Below are 12,500 nucleotides of genomic sequence, written 5' to 3'. Positions count from 1 at the left end.
TGTCCTAAAATTCTTTTTAGTTCCTTTCTTTCGTTTGTTACAATGGGACATTGCTGTAAGTAGTGGTCAAAACTTTCTATTATGTTTGAACAATAACATGTCGCTTGTTGCAGTATTCCGAATCGTGTAAAGTAGAATGGAAATCTTCCATGTCCTGTTATTGCCTGTGATGTGTAGTAATTAGTTGGAAAATGTGGCGGAATGAAATTTGTATTTCTTATCCATGTAAATGTGTAGCTATGCTTGCCTTCTTTCTTCCATAATTCATTCCACTCGTCGTTTAACTTTTTCTTTAATTCTTTTGCTATAACTGTTTTCGTTATGGGAACAAATATTTCCTCTCCGTCTTTGCTCGCTTCTTTTGCGCATTCGTCGGCTAATGTGTTCCCTATATTCCCACTGTGTGCTTTTACGTAGGTCAGTTTAATATCTTTACTTTGTGTTTGGCTTAAGGTTTTCCTGATGTTACAAATAATTGGATTTAGGTTATCTGGATTTTTTATTGCCAGAAGTGCAGATTGGCTGTCTGTAAAAAGCTGGTATTTAACGAAAGCTTGTAGAGGCCAGATATGTTCTATTGCTTTCTGGATTGCAATGATCTCAGCCTCGTAATTACTGCTGTGTTCTGGAAGTTTATATTTTTTCACTGTTTGGATTTGGTTATCTTTGTTTAGTATTATAAATGCCGCTCCTGTTTCTTTTTCTTTCTTTGATCCGTCTGTGTATATTTTGAAGTCTGCTTCTTCCTCTGTTGTTCCAAAGGGTATGCTAACTTTATTTGCTGGATGATCTTGCCATTGGTCGTGTTTCTTCATTATTTCGTTTTCGGTGTATACTTTCTGTTGCCATGTGAAGTTCTTTCCTTTCTTAAGTATGCAGTGTAATTCGTTTTCTTTTTCGATTGTCAAATGGAGAGGTGGAATGTTTGCTAATATGTTGAGTGAAAGATTTGATGTTGTTTTGAATGATTTAGTTATTAATAATAAAGGTAATCTTTGGATTGATTTCAGTTTTTTAATAAAAATGGTTTTTCGGCTATACCATGCTGGGGAGGCGTATGTAACCATTCGTTCTATACCCCTTTTATATATTAACTGTAGTGTGTTTCTATTTGTATGTTTGTCGTCTTTTATTGTACGACTTAAATTATACGTGACTTCGTCTACTTTTCTTTTTAAGTATTTTAGATGTGGGAGGAATGTTAGTTTTGTGTCCAAGACCACCCCTAGAATTTTCATTTCGTTAACCATTTTGATTTTATCCTGTCCGATTTTTATTTGGGGTTGATGGCTAATGTACTGCTTTCCGATTATCATATATTCCGATTTTTCTTTATTCAGGGTTATTCCTTTTTGATGTGCCCACTGATTTATTAGTGTTAGTGCCTTCGTAGCTTTTTCCTCCACCTCTTTTCTTGAGCGGAACTTTATGTGTAACACCACGTCGTCCGCAAAGGCTTGGATGTGTACTCCTTCTTGAAGCTGAGTTTCTAATAGGTCGCCTATTGTTATATTCCAACAGAGTGGGCTTAAAGGTGACCCCTGTGGGGAACCTGAAGTTAGTGTTTTCTTAATTTTTACTCCATCTGTTTCATAGATTATTTTCCTGTTCCGTAGAATATTGTCCGCCAGTTTTATTAGGTTGTTGGGACACTTATATTCTTCTAATTTCTGAATAACTACTTCGGGTTTTATAGAATTGAATGCGTTTTTAATATCTAGTGCTATTAGCATGCTGTTTAGCTTATCAATTTTCGCTTGGTTTATTCGTTTGATTATTTCTTCCAATGCCGTGGTTGTTGATGTCCCATGGGTAAATCCAAATTGTTTTTTGTTAAAATGGTGATTTTTAAACAAGAAATAATAGATTCTATCTTTTATGAGCTTTTCTAATATTTTTCCCAAAATCGAGTTAATAGCTATTGGGCGATATTTGTTTTCCTCGGATTTGTCCTCTCCGTTCCCTTTTGGAATCAATATAATTTTAGATTCTTTCCATCTTTGAGGAAAATGTCCGTGCTTTAAGCATGCATTAAAAAGATTGACAAAGAAAGTCTTATGCCTTTCATACATCACTTGTATGAGGTTAGTTTTTAGGTTGTCTGGTCCGGGGGTTACATCTTTCCTCAGATTTTTTACTATCTGCGTTACTTCAATCTCTGTAAATGGGAGGTCATCACTGGGTAAATTTCTTTCTCTCATTTCTGCTCCCGATGTCCAATTTCCTCCCTGTTTGTTATTGTTTATTGTGTCGTTGCTTGATTGTATTTGACTGTGTCCTGGCTCGTCATTTTCCATGCAGTTAGGGTATAAATTTCCTAGAATGTGTTCTATTGTTTCCTGAAGAGTCTTTGTGACTTCTCCATTTTCTTTTGTGATGCTTCTAAACATAACCTTGGTTTTCATCTTATTTCGTGCAATTTTATACGGTAGGATGAATGGATTTTTCGTAGCCTTAGTACATAGAGTTTTCCAACTGTTGTTTTTAGCCTGTTCTATCATGTTGTTATACGTGTCATGTTCTTTATAGTATTCCTTTTTGTATTGTTCTCTGATATCCCCTTTCGCCTTTTGATACCTCCTTCGTAGTGCTCTGACTCTCTTCCTTTCAATTTCTAGGTCTCTTGACCACCAAGTATTCGGTTTTTGTTTAGAAGGTTTTTTCTTTTTACTGAATTCCTTCTTAAGTTTCTCGATTTTCTCGTGTAGCGTATTCACTATTTCTTCAATACTTTCCTTCGTGTTTATTTTCCCCTGGACTTCCTCAAACCAGGGATCAATTTGCAACTTTTCCATGACTTTTGTTTGCCCTTTTAACGTTAGGCCATATTCCTCTGGAAGTTCTTCATTTTTAATAACAACTTTAATGTATCTGTGATCGCTGTGATTATAGGTTTTAAGTACTTCCCAGCTTTTAATATCCTGGTTTAGGTTTGCGTCACATATGGTGAGGTCAATCCAACCCCTCGCCCTACTTGTTTTAAATGTCGGAGGTGATTCTTTGGCATTTAATAATGTCAGGTTGTGTAATACTGTGAATTCTAATACTTTTTCACCTTTCTCATCCGTCTCCGTGCTTCCCCAAATTTGATGTTTTGAGTTGAAGTCACCCATTATTATCGTGTTAATGTCTATAAATTTCTGTAAAATGTTTCCTATTGCTGACATTGCCAGCTCGACGTTTTCATTCGGAGGACAGTAGCAGTTGATAATTACCAATTCTCTTTCACCTTTATTTATCTTGACTGCTATTAGTTTTTGTTCTATAATAATTGGGAAAGCGGTTATATTTTCTTTGTGTATTATGATGGCTGTCTTCGGGTCTTTGTTGTTGGCTATAACTTTATGCTTTAGCGGAAACCCTATGATTTTGTTGTTGAGCGAATATGGTTCTTGGAGTACAGATATGTCGAATTCTTCTTCTTGTTGAAAATTGTTTAGTGACTGATTTGCCTTAAATGCCCTGCCTAAATTTACCTGTATTATTTGTATTTCAGTGCTATTCGCCATTGTGCCTGTGTGTTGGGTACTCTTAGTTTAGTCTAGCTAGAATTTTGCCTTTCTCGGCCTGTACCTTTGTTATGTATACCGGGCATTCCCTGGACATCATAGAATGATCTGTCTCGGTGCGACCCTCAGTCTCGCAGATGTTGCAGTGCGATTCTGCTTCACATTCTCTTTGGTAGTGACCTCGTTGGCCACAGTTAATGCAGCGCTGGGGGCCATCGCAATCGGGAGCAATGTGGCCGTGCATGGCGCATCTTGTGCATCTTGGCCAAAAGATGTCGTCAAAGATCGGGCATCGTGACCAGCCGATGTTCAGTGCAGTTCGGCTTCCGATTGCTTTGTTTGCACTTCGATTTAGGGCAAGAATCACTGTCTTGCCTCTCTTGCCCGGCCATGTCTTCTTTATTGTTATGTCTTCTGGCGAGCACACCAAACGGTTTTGCCTGACGATTCGGGCTGGGAGATTGACCTCGTCAATTTCATCCTCGAGTCCAATTATTTTCTTATGGATCCTGTTCTCCTTTGGGAGCTTGGCTTCAACATTTCTCAGTTCTCTGTCCTTCTGAATGAACTGGAGAATCTTAGCTGAGTCTTCTTTTGACTTCGTCATCACGACAATTCCCTCTCTCCCTGGCCGAATTGTTGCTTCTTGGATTCCCAGGTCGAGGGGATCCACCCGCTGCCTCAGAAGCGATGCGACCTCTTTTTTCTCCATTGTTCCGGAAGATACCACCAGAGCATAGGTTGGTCGGCTCTCGGTTGCGGGAGTGTTGCTCTGTGTTGGCTCTTCCCTTTGTTCGAGTGGTTCTTCTTGTCTTCTTTTCTCCAATTCTTCGATCCTGCCTTTTTGGAACGCAATCTGTTGGGCCTGTTCCATTAACAGGTTTTTCAATTTAGCTTGTTCGGAGATTATCGCTTCAATCTGCTGGGCTACCGCCTCGTCGCCGCCCGTCAATGTAGAGATTTTAATGAGAGCCCTCATAGTGTTCTTGTCTGCTTTGGAAAGTCTAGACAAAACTGTACCCTTTTCTCCGCGGCTGGTTGGGAGTGACGATTGTGAATTTCTGTCTTCGTCCCCGTCCCAGTTGTCTAGCGCTCCTTCGTTAGCAGCCGTTTGTGTTTGAGGGTGGACCTCTCCTCCTTCAGCTTCTTCGGTTTCGGTTCCTCGGCTGCCTCCCTCTACCTGGTCATTCTCGGTTGGGCTCCACCAATCTGTTTCAAGAGAAGCTTTGGCGGGCATCGCTCCTTGTGGTTCTTCTTTCTTTGCCTTCTCTTCTTTGTTGGTCACTTGTTTTTGTTCCACCCTCTTGGTCTTCTTCTTCTGTATCTTGTCTGTCTTCGCCCCTTGCGTGGGGTCTGTAATTGCAGAGTCGTCATTGCTTCCTGTGTTTTTTAGGACCTTTGACGTAGGCCCCACTGCTGGGTTTGCCGTTTGTAGAGGTCCTCTTCCCTCCAGTCCTTGTTTCTGGGTTTCCGTTCTCATCCCCTTGGGTTTCAACATCTTCTCCTAATCTCCACGCTGTGTTCCAAGAGAAGGGTTTGTGCCTTCGAAGCCGTTGTTAGCCGTCTGGAAGAAAGTTACTCCTTTTTAACTTGTTCTGGTATCGCCAGAGATGTTCCTCAACCTTGGTAGTAGAGGTTGCCGGTTTTAGGTGTTCTTGGCAGCGTAGAGGCGCCGCACTTTTCCTGTCTCTGTTGGCGTTTTCCGCTAAACAGATAGATACCAGTTTTGTCTCTCTACGGGGATTCGTTCCGGAGTTATCTACCTTTGGCGTGAAGTGTTCAATCAAAGATGGCCGCCTCTCATTTTGACGGGAATCCGAACTCAGAACAGTCGGAAAATGTCAATTTCATGTCGTTTCGCCCCAGAACTACTAGCAAAAGCGTGTATCCAGTCTTCAAGCACTTCCAGAACTGCCGGCTCCAGAAAAGAACCGAAACCAGCCTCGGATTTGCTGTTTTTGTCTAACTGTAGAAAATGGTCAGGAAAGTTGAAATTCCTTGTTCTTTTGTGGCCCTCTTGAACTGAGAAGAATAATTCTGCTGTTCTGTGGCACCAGGACTTGGTTCCGAGCGTTTTCAGCAAGAATTTCCTAGTTCCGCCAAATTTGGTTTAATCCAGTTGCTCAACCTGGCCACAATGTGCAGGTTTTCAACCCTGGTAATAGGGGGGTTCCGGATTTTGGTGTTAGAGTTAACGTAGGAACACCGCGTTTTTTCCTATCACTATTAGCACTTTTTTCTGATCAAAATGATACCAGTTTTGTCTTCCTGCGACCTTTCGTTCCAAAGTTATTCCACTTTTGGCGAAAATGTGACCTCAATCCAATATGGCCGCGCCCATGTTTTGGCGGGAAACTGGACTCACTTCGGTCGGAAAACCGGCGATTTTCAGACGTTTCGCCCTAGATCCCCGCGCAAAACTGGCTGTCCTATCTTCGGATACTCCCCAGGACTCTCCCGGCACCGGAATTCAGCCGAAATCAGCCGCGGATTTGCTGTTATCGTCGAGTTTTGGGTGTTCCTTGTGTAATGGCCGCCAAGAGGCTGTTTACATCGATGAAAACTCGGATTTTTGGCGTTCCTTGGCCGATTCTCGTGCGGTTTTCGGCACCCGGGTGGTCTCGGTCACTTTATAGTAGAGGAGTGTGCAAAGGTTTTAGCGTACTCACTCTTTTTGTTGTCGAAAACCTTGAAAAACTCGCTCCTGTGAGAATGGCTGGCCGGATCCACTCGGGCCCCCTGGTGGTAGTAGATAGGGACAGAATGTGAGAAGGGCCTTGGGGGGGGCCCACCTGCACCACTAATGTATCGCAGGTATGGAAGGGGATGGGGTAGAGATAGGATGAGGATAAGGGGAAGAGTGGAAGAGTTAGATGGGTGGGAAAGGAGGAAAGAATGAAAGTGTGGTAGGGTAGAGAGAAGAGAAGGGAAGGGAAGGGAGGGAAGGAATGTTTGATATTTTGATAGATATAGAGTTAGGAAGTGAGAAAGTGAGTGAAGGTGAGTGAGAGAGATGAGAAGACTACCACCAGGAAACCACGAGTCAGAGGAACGGGCCAGCTAGTCAACGGGCATTTATTTATTATTTTCAAGAAAAATTGATAAGCTATGATAATTTAGTTGGCTTAGAGTCAAGGATTTAATTTAAATTTAATTTAACTGTAATGATGTCTGTTGTCTTCACACTTCTCCTTGTCTTGAGGAGGTTGTTTCTTCGTCCTTGTCCAGTGATCTTCTAGGCCTCGAGGCCTCCGAGTCCGCTGGTGCGTTGATTCTTGAAGTCTTCTTCTTTTTTTTTCTTTTTTCTTCTTTTTTTTTTTTCTTTTTTTTTTTTCTTTTTTTTTTTTTTTCTTTTCTTCTTTTTTTTTTTTTTTTTTTTCCTTATTTCTTTGGTGGCATGAGATAAACCGTGTCTTAGTTGCCGTTTCTTTAGATTGTATTGTCTTAATAAATGGTTGATTTATTTAAAGGGAATGTTATCTTGGAGTTTTGTGATTGTTTTGAACCTCTTGATTTTCCAATACTGTGTTCAAGCTGTTAGTTCTCGCTTCTGTGTTGTGTCTGTATATGTGTAGTTTTCAGTGCCCATGGGAAATGAAAGCCGAGGTATCCTCTCCAATATCGGTCTTTTGAGCCATTTCCCATGACAAGCACTAGTTGTTGTCTTTTGTAGTTTTACAAGTTCTTTCGTCTGTCTTCAATTTTCAGCACTGTAGGATGGCCTCGTTAATCTTTTCCACCATTGTTTCAAGTATTTTCATTGTTTCTTTTTGTTTGATTATTTCTGGCTTTCTATTTTGCAGGTTTTGTCCTAAAATTCTTTTTAGTTCCTTTCTTTCGTTTGTTACAATGGGACATTGCTGTAAGTAGTGGTCAAAACTTTCTATTATGTTTGAACAATAACATGTCGCTTGTTGCAGTATTCCGAATCGTGTAAAGTAGAATGGAAATCTTCCATGTCCTGTTATTGCCTGTGATGTGTAGTAATTAGTTGGAAAATGTGGCGGAATGAAATTTGTATTTCTTATCCATGTAAATGTGTAGCTATGCTTGCCTTCTTTCTTCCATAATTCATTCCACTCGTCGTTTAACTTTTTCTTTAATTCTTTTGCTATAACTGTTTTCGTTATGGGAACAAATATTTCCTCTCCGTCTTTGCTCGCTTCTTTTGCGCATTCGTCGGCTAATGTGTTCCCTATATTCCCACTGTGTGCTTTTACGTAGGTCAGTTTAATATCTTTACTTTGTGTTTGGCTTAAGGTTTTCCTGATGTTACAAATAATTGGATTTAGGTTATCTGGATTTTTTATTGCCAGAAGTGCAGATTGGCTGTCTGTAAAAAGCTGGTATTTAACGAAAGCTTGTAGAGGCCAGATATGTTCTATTGCTTTCTGGATTGCAATGATCTCAGCCTCGTAATTACTGCTGTGTTCTGGAAGTTTATATTTTTTCACTGTTTGGATTTGGTTATCTTTGTTTAGTATTATAAATGCCGCTCCTGTTTCTTTTTCTTTCTTTGATCCGTCTGTGTATATTTTGAAGTCTGCTTCTTCCTCTGTTGTTCCAAAGGGTATGCTAACTTTATTTGCTGGATGATCTTGCCATTGGTCGTGTTTCTTCATTATTTCGTTTTCGGTGTATACTTTCTGTTGCCATGTGAAGTTCTTTCCTTTCTTAAGTATGCAGTGTAATTCGTTTTCTTTTTCGATTGTCAAATGGAGAGGTGGAATGTTTGCTAATATGTTGAGTGAAAGATTTGATGTTGTTTTGAATGATTTAGTTATTAATAATAAAGGTAATCTTTGGATTGATTTCAGTTTTTTAATAAAAATGGTTTTTCGGCTATACCATGCTGGGGAGGCGTATGTAACCATTCGTTCTATACCCCTTTTATATATTAACTGTAGTGTGTTTCTATTTGTATGTTTGTCGTCTTTTATTGTACGACTTAAATTATACGTGACTTCGTCTACTTTTCTTTTTAAGTATTTTAGATGTGGGAGGAATGTTAGTTTTGTGTCCAAGACCACCCCTAGAATTTTCATTTCGTTAACCATTTTGATTTTATCCTGTCCGATTTTTATTTGGGGTTGATGGCTAATGTACTGCTTTCCGATTATCATATATTCCGATTTTTCCTTATTCAGGGTTATTCCTTTTTGATGTGCCCACTGATTTATTAGTGTTAGTGCCTTCGTAGCTTTTTCCTCCACCTCTTTTCTTGAGCGGAACTTTATGTGTAACACCACGTCGTCCGCAAAGGCTTGGATGTGTACTCCTTCTTGAAGCTGAGTTTCTAATAGGTCGCCTATTGTTATATTCCAACAGAGTGGGCTTAAAGGTGACCCCTGTGGGGAACCTGAAGTTAGTGTTTTCTTAATTTTTACTCCATCTGTTTCATAGATTATTTTCCTGTTCCGTAGAATATTGTCCGCCAGTTTTATTAGGTTGTTGGGACACTTATATTCTTCTAATTTCTGAATAACTACTTCGGGTTTTATAGAATTGAATGCGTTTTTAATATCTAGTGCTATTAGCATGCTGTTTAGCTTATCAATTTTCGCTTGGTTTATTCGTTTGATTATTTCTTCCAATGCCGTGGTTGTTGATGTCCCATGGGTAAATCCAAATTGTTTTTTGTTAAAATGGTGATTTTTAAACAAGAAATAATAGATTCTATCTTTTATGAGCTTTTCTAATATTTTTCCCAAAATCGAGTTAATAGCTATTGGGCGATATTTGTTTTCCTCGGATTTGTCCTCTCCGTTCCCTTTTGGAATCAATATAATTTTAGATTCTTTCCATCTTTGAGGAAAATGTCCGTGCTTTAAGCATGCATTAAAAAGATTGACAAAGAAAGTCTTATGCCTTTCATACATCACTTGTATGAGGTTAGTTTTTAGGTTGTCTGGTCCGGGGGTTACATCTTTCCTCAGATTTTTTACTATCTGCGTTACTTCAATCTCTGTAAATGGGAGGTCATCACTGGGTAAATTTCTTTCTCTCATTTCTGCTCCCGATGTCCAATTTCCTCCCTGTTTGTTATTGTTTATTGTGTCGTTGCTTGATTGTATTTGACTGTGTCCTGGCTCGTCATTTTCCATGCAGTTAGGGTATAAATTTCCTAGAATGTGTTCTATTGTTTCCTGAAGAGTCTTTGTGACTTCTCCATTTTCTTTTGTGATGCTTCTAAACATAACCTTGGTTTTCATCTTATTTCGTGCAATTTTATACGGTAGGATGAATGGATTTTTCGTAGCCTTAGTACATAGAGTTTTCCAACTGTTGTTTTTAGCCTGTTCTATCATGTTGTTATACGTGTCATGTTCTTTATAGTATTCCTTTTTGTATTGTTCTCTGATATCCCCTTTCGCCTTTTGATACCTCCTTCGTAGTGCTCTGACTCTCTTCCTTTCAATTTCTAGGTCTCTTGACCACCAAGTATTCGGTTTTTGTTTAGAAGGTTTTTTCTTTTTACTGAATTCCTTCTTAAGTTTCTCGATTTTCTCGTGTAGCGTATTCACTATTTCTTCAATACTTTCCTTCGTGTTTATTTTCCCCTGGACTTCCTCAAACCAGGGATCAATTTGCAACTTTTCCATGACTTTTGTTTGCCCTTTTAACGTTAGGCCATATTCCTCTGGAAGTTCTTCATTTTTAATAACAACTTTAATGTATCTGTGATCGCTGTGATTATAGGTTTTAAGTACTTCCCAGCTTTTAATATCCTGGTTTAGGTTTGCGTCACATATGGTGAGGTCAATCCAACCCCTCGCCCTACTTGTTTTAAATGTCGGAGGTGATTCTTTGGCATTTAATAATGTCAGGTTGTGTAATACTGTGAATTCTAATACTTTTTCACCTTTCTCATCCGTCTCCGTGCTTCCCCAAATTTGATGTTTTGAGTTGAAGTCACCCATTATTATCGTGTTAATGTCTATAAATTTCTGTAAAATGTTTCCTATTGCTGACATTGCCAGCTCGACGTTTTCATTCGGAGGACAGTAGCAGTTGATAATTACCAATTCTCTTTCACCTTTATTTATCTTGACTGCTATTAGTTTTTGTTCTATAATAATTGGGAAAGCGGTTATATTTTCTTTGTGTATTATGATGGCTGTCTTCGGGTCTTTGTTGTTGGCTATAACTTTATGCTTTAGCGGAAACCCTATGATTTTGTTGTTGAGCGAATATGGTTCTTGGAGTACAGATATGTCGAATTCTTCTTCTTGTTGAAAATTGTTTAGTGACTGATTTGCCTTAAATGCCCTGCCTAAATTTACCTGTATTATTTGTATTTCAGTGCTATTCGCCATTGTGCCTGTGTGTTGGGTACTCTTAGTTTAGTCTAGCTAGAATTTTGCCTTTCTCGGCCTGTACCTTTGTTATGTATACCGGGCATTCCCTGGACATCATAGAATGATCTGTCTCGGTGCGACCCTCAGTCTCGCAGATGTTGCAGTGCGATTCTGCTTCACATTCTCTTTGGTAGTGACCTCGTTGGCCACAGTTAATGCAGCGCTGGGGGCCATCGCAATCGGGAGCAATGTGGCCGTGCATGGCGCATCTTGTGCATCTTGGCCAAAAGATGTCGTCAAAGATCGGGCATCGTGACCAGCCGATGTTCAGTGCAGTTCGGCTTCCGATTGCTTTGTTTGCACTTCGATTTAGGGCAAGAATCACTGTCTTGCCTCTCTTGCCCGGCCATGTCTTCTTTATTGTTATGTCTTCTGGCGAGCACACCAAACGGTTTTGCCTGACGATTCGGGCTGGGAGATTGACCTCGTCAATTTCATCCTCGAGTCCAATTATTTTCTTATGGATCCTGTTCTCCTTTGGGAGCTTGGCTTCAACATTTCTCAGTTCTCTGTCCTTCTGAATGAACTGGAGAATCTTAGCTGAGTCTTCTTTTGACTTCGTCATCACGACAATTCCCTCTCTCCCTGGCCGAATTGTTGCTTCTTGGATTCCCAGGTCGAGGGGATCCACCCGCTGCCTCAGAAGCGATGCGACCTCTTTTTTCTCCATTGTTCCGGAAGATACCACCAGAGCATAGGTTGGTCGGCTCTCGGTTGCGGGAGTGTTGCTCTGTGTTGGCTCTTCCCTTTGTTCGAGTGGTTCTTCTTGTCTTCTTTTCTCCAATTCTTCGATCCTGCCTTTTTGGAACGCAATCTGTTGGGCCTGTTCCATTAACAGGTTTTTCAATTTAGCTTGTTCGGAGATTATCGCTTCAATCTGCTGGGCTACCGCCTCGTCGCCGCCCGTCAATGTAGAGATTTTAATGAGAGCCCTCATAGTGTTCTTGTCTGCTTTGGAAAGTCTAGACAAAACTGTACCCTTTTCTCCGCGGCTGGTTGGGAGTGACGATTGTGAATTTCTGTCTTCGTCCCCGTCCCAGTTGTCTAGCGCTCCTTCGTTAGCAGCCGTTTGTGTTTGAGGGTGGACCTCTCCTCCTTCAGCTTCTTCGGTTTCGGTTCCTCGGCTGCCTCCCTCTACCTGGTCATTCTCGGTTGGGCTCCACCAATCTGTTTCAAGAGAAGCTTTGGCGGGCATCGCTCCTTGTGGTTCTTCTTTCTTTGCCTTCTCTTCTTTGTTGGTCACTTGTTTTTGTTCCACCCTCTTGGTCTTCTTCTTCTGTATCTTGTCTGTCTTCGCCCCTTGCGTGGGGTCTGTAATTGCAGAGTCGTCATTGCTTCCTGTGTTTTTTAGGACCTTTGACGTAGGCCCCACTGCTGGGTTTGCCGTTTGTAGAGGTCCTCTTCCCTCCAGTCCTTGTTTCTGGGTTTCCGTTCTCATCCCCTTGGGTTTCAACATCTTCTCCTAATCTCCACGCTGTGTTCCAAGAGAAGGGTTTGTGCCTTCGAAGCCGTTGTTAGCCGTCTGGAAGAAAGTTACTCCTTTTTAACTTGTTCTGGTATCGCCAGAGATGTTCCTCAACCTTGGTAGTAGAGGTTGCCGGTTTTAGGTGTTCTTGGCAGCGTAGAGGCGCCG

General features: G+C 40.7%; 1 long non-coding RNA gene across 1 annotated transcript in view; it reads left to right on the top strand.

Moving 5' to 3' along the window:
* Positions 1–6,332: 6,332 nt before the first annotated feature.
* LOC142794378 (uncharacterized) overlaps positions 6,333–12,500 on the top strand; it is a 33,589-nt gene continuing 27,421 nt past the window's right edge. The window contains exon 1 of the long non-coding RNA XR_012892294.1: positions 6,333–6,415. This is a non-coding gene — a long non-coding RNA (uncharacterized LOC142794378). The remainder of the gene's footprint in view (positions 6,416–12,500) is intronic.

The sequence above is a fragment of the Rhipicephalus microplus genome, unplaced genomic scaffold (assembly GCF_043290135.1).
Source record: "Rhipicephalus microplus isolate Deutch F79 unplaced genomic scaffold, USDA_Rmic scaffold_407, whole genome shotgun sequence".
In the NCBI taxonomy this organism is placed as follows: domain Eukaryota; kingdom Metazoa; phylum Arthropoda; class Arachnida; order Ixodida; family Ixodidae; genus Rhipicephalus; species Rhipicephalus microplus.
This window is presented reverse-complemented; position numbering and strand designations above follow the sequence as displayed.